The sequence below is a fragment of the Schistocerca piceifrons genome, chromosome 4 (genome assembly GCF_021461385.2).
Source record: "Schistocerca piceifrons isolate TAMUIC-IGC-003096 chromosome 4, iqSchPice1.1, whole genome shotgun sequence".
Lineage (NCBI taxonomy): Eukaryota > Metazoa > Arthropoda > Insecta > Orthoptera > Acrididae > Schistocerca > Schistocerca piceifrons.
In genome coordinates this window covers 253,026,225-253,030,944 of record NC_060141.1, presented here as the reverse complement: position 1 = coordinate 253,030,944, position 4,720 = coordinate 253,026,225, and positions in this window count along the sequence as shown.

Sequence of the window (4,720 nt, the reverse complement as noted above, 5' to 3'; positions counted from 1 at the left end):
TTTTGAGAGGAAGGGACATGCCTCAGCCGCCTGCAAACATTCAGGGAGCCTGGACAACCGTAACTCCCAAGCAACTCCGATAATAAATGTGTTCAAGACATCTTCCACTCATGACTTATGATACATGGCCCGCCTCCTGGTGCTACTTCTTAAGGACGTAAGATACTGTGTATATGTTGTGTACCGTTTATGTCAAGTAGAGCACTCGAGCTGCTTCAAAAGTACGCTTGTCTAAGACGCAGTATTGTGGGCAACCGATTACATTCACTGCTAAGAGCTTGTAGCGTAGTGCAGTGGCTGATATTGCCCTGTAACGTAAAAAATGTATTTTTGTCTCCTATTGATGAGCTTTACGAAATAGTAACAGATGCACCCCACAGCTAAGAAACGATTCATAGCCTTCCCCAGGATTTCTCTTAGCTGGGGGGGGGGGGGTCATGTTAAGCTGTAGATGTACAACATTAACATACCAAAAAACCAAAAAAAAACAAAAAAACAAAAAAAAGATTTCCAACGCCCCAGTTCCCAGAAGTCCTGAAGGTAGACGTTGACTGTGGATATTGTATCTCAGACATAGTCCTTTTGACTGTTCAGAGATGTCACTAAACCCGCCCAGAGATGTATACAACCATGAAAGAGCAGCGCCTATTACACGGAGGCGGTCCGACAGCCGATTAGTTCCAGTCATTCCATCAGGAAGGTGGAACACGGCTCGTGTTGTCAGTAGTTCAACAATGCCTAGACGGGCAATACCGTGGTTCGATCGCGTCCACTTTGTTACTTTGTGCCAGGAAGGGCTCTCAACAAGGAAAGTGTCCAGGCGTCTCGGAGTGAACCAAAGCGATGTTGTTCGGAGATGGAGGAGATACAGAGAGACAGAAACTGTCGATGACATGCTTCGCTCAGGCCACCCAAGGGCTACTACTGCAGCCGATGACCGCTACCTACGGATTATGGCTCGGAGGAAACCTGACAGCAACGCCACCATGTTGAATAATGTTTTTCGTGCAGCCACAGGACATCGTGTTACGACTCAAACTGTCCACAATAGGCTGCATGATGCGCAACTTCACTGCAGACGTCCATGGCGAGGTCCATCTTTGAAACCACGACACCACGCAGCGTGGTACAGATGGGCCCAACAACATGCCGAATGGACCGCTCAGGACTGGCATCACGTTCTTTTCACCAATGAGTGTCGCATATGGCTTCAACCAGACAATCGTTTTAGACGTGTTCGGAGGCAACCCGGTCGGGCAGAACGCCTTAGAAACTCTGTACACTGAGGACAGCTAGGTGGAGGTTCCCTGGTGTTTTGAGGTGGCATTATGTGGGGCCGACGTACGGCGCTGATGGTCATGGAAGGGACCGTAATAGCTGTATGATACGTGAATGCCATTCTCCGACTGATAGTGCAAACTATCGCCAGCGTACTGGCGAGGCATTCGTCTTCATGGACAACAATTCGAGCCCCCAACGTTCACATCTTTTGAATGACTTCCTTCAGGATAACGACATCGCTCGACTAGAGTGGCCAGCATGTTCTCCAGACATGACCCCTATCTAACATGTCTGGGATAGACTGAAAACGGACGAAGTAACCCACAAACCACTCTGAGGGATCTACGACGAATCGCCACTGAGGAGTAGGACAATCTGGACCAACAGTGCCACCACGAATACAGTCATGCATCACTGCAAGAGGACGTGCACCTGGGTATTAGAGGTAGCTGCGTGTACGGTAGTCTGAACCCCCACTTCTGAAGATCTGGCTGTGTTGTGGTACACCATGCAATGTATGATCTTCAAGAGCAATAAAAAGGGCGTAAATGATGTTTATGTTGATCTCTATTCCAATTTTCTGTACAGGTTCCCGAACTCTCGGGAGCGAGGTGATGCAAAACTTTTTTTGATGTGTGTAGGAAAAGTGACAAAAGGAGAATTATTATTAACATATGTTGGAACTGTAGTTCTGTATCCTTGTTTCCAAATCTTATCAAAATCTAACTGGATGTTTGTGCTACTTTTTCAAACAGTAATTCATTACTAAGCTAAAAGAACGGATAGTTGATAGCATACTCTCCAAGGTATGCACGAATAGTTTATGTGGTAACGGCGGGAAGTGTTGCGGGTTAAAATTGTAAACTGGGATCAAACTTTGAGTACAATTAGGAGGTCCAAATGAATGTACACTATGTGATCGAAAGTATCCAGACATCCCCAAAACCATGCGTTCCTCATGTTAGGTGCATTGTGCTGCCACCTACAGCCAGGTACTCCATATCAGCGACCATAGTAGTCATTTAACATCGTGAGAGAGCAGAACGGGGCGCTCCACAGAACTCACAGTCTTCGAACGTGGTCAGATGATTGGGTGTCACTTGTCATACGTCTGTGCGCGAGATTTCAACAATCCCAAACATCCCTTTGTCCACTGTTTCCGATATGCTAGTGTAGTGGAAAATGAAGGGACACGTACAGCACAAAAGCGTATAGGCTGACCTCGTCTGTTGATTGTCACAGACCGTAGACAGTTGAAGAGGGTCGTAATGTGTAATAGGCAGACATCTATCCAGACCATCACACAGGAATTCAAACTGTATCAGTATCCACTGCAAGTACTATGGCAGGCGGGAGGTGGGAACACCTGGATTTCATGGTCGAGCGGCTGCTCATAAGCCACACATCACGCCGGTAAATGCCAAACGACGCCTCGCTTGGTGTAAACATTGAAAGATTGAACAGTGGAAAAACGTTGTGTAGAGTGACGAATCACGGTACACAATCCGTGTCAGGGTGTGAATGTGAATGCCCTATGAACGTCATCTGCCAGTGTGTGTAGTGCCAACAATAAAATTCGGAGGCGGTTATGTTATTGTGTGGTCGTGTTTTTCATAGAGGGGTCTTGACCCCTTGTTGTTCTACGTGGCACTATCGAAGCCCAAGCCTACATTTTAAGCACCTTCTTGCTTCCTACTGTGGAAGAGCATTTCGGGGATGGCGGTTGCATCTTTCAACACGATCGAGCACCTGTTCATAATGCACGGCCTGTGGTGGAGTGGTTACACGACAATAACGTCCCTGTAATGGACTGGCCTGCACAGAGTCCTGACCTGAATTCTATAGAACACCTTTGGCATGTTCCGAAACAGCAACTTCGTGCCGGGCCTCACCGACCGACATCGATACCTCTCCTTAGTGCAGCACTCCGTGAAGAATGGGCTGCCATGCCCCAAGAAACCTTCCAGCAGCTGATTGAACGTATGCTTGCGAGAGTGGAAGCTGTCATCAAAGCTAAGGGTGGGCCGACACCATATTAAATTCCAGCATTACCGATGGAGGGCGCCAGGAACTTATACGTCATTTTCAGCCAGGTGTACGGATACTTTTGATAACATAGTGTTTAGTGTAAGAGGTATGTGGAGAAAAACTGGCTCGTATGGGATAGATTAGCACGGAGAGCTGCGTCAGTCCAGTCTTCTCCTTTGAATGCCAAAGCAACGAACAATTCATTATAGATGGCAGCCTTATCTGAGTGTAGTAATAACGTGTTTCAAGCCATCCATAAACAACATAAATGACATGGATCCCATTACACTGCCAAGGAAATGGAAATGTGCATGTTATATCGTTGGCTGGGAGTCCCCATTTGGGGAAGTTCGGCCGCCAAGTGCAAGTCTTATTTCATTCGACGCCACATTGGGCGACTTGCGCAGCGCTAATGAGGATGAAATGATGATGAGGACAACACAACACCCAGTCCACGACTGGAGAAAATGTCCAATGCGTCCGGGATTTGAGCCCGTGCTCGCTTGCGTGAGAGGCAAGCACGTTACCATCCAGCTAAGCAGGCGGACACACTGCCAAGTGTCACACCTCGACTTTCGTCTACGTGTTTACGTGTTGATTGCTCTACATCCAAGAAATATTCAATCCAGTCACGAATGTCCTATGCTACACTATATGATAGTACTTTTGTTACTAATAGTTCTTGAGGTACTGAGCGATGTACTATTTTAAATTCAAGTACTACTACCTCTTCTCACAGTTTTCAGGACGCCATGTGAGAAAAGTGAGAGATGGTTTCACGTGCCTGACGTCGGAGCTCACGCTGGTTGGCATGGAAAGGACCCTTCCGTATGATAGACCTTTTTACGTTTCAACTCAGGATACAGATTCTGTAACGAGTGTATATTAGAGTGATATTGGACGGTAGGTCTATTGATTACATCCGTTACCCTTCTGTACGTAGATGGATCTGACCTGTGCTTTCTTCCAACCACTGCTCACAGATTTTTGTCCGAGAGACCTAAGTTTTATAATAATTAAAAGGAGGGCTATGTTACTTGCAGCTTCCATAGAGAATTTGACAGGGATTCAATGCAGACGTCAGCCTCGATTAATCTGAGAGCTTTTAGCTGTATATCAGTCGTCACTGGTGCTAACATCCATATGGCTCACCTCTACCTTCGTGGGAGAGTTAAACTTCGACACTTCGACACTATTCTTGTACCTTCCCTTTTTAAAGGAAGATTTGAAAATGGACTTCAGCATTTACACTTTTGGATTGATAACCACAATTTCAGTTTCTTCCATTAGTAGCTGCTCCCTAACATTGGTTACACATGATTAGAATTTCTTTGGATTTCGTGAGCTATTCTTCGATAAAATCGTGCAGTGGACGTCACTGAAGATTTTAGTCATTGGGTTTTTGACAGCA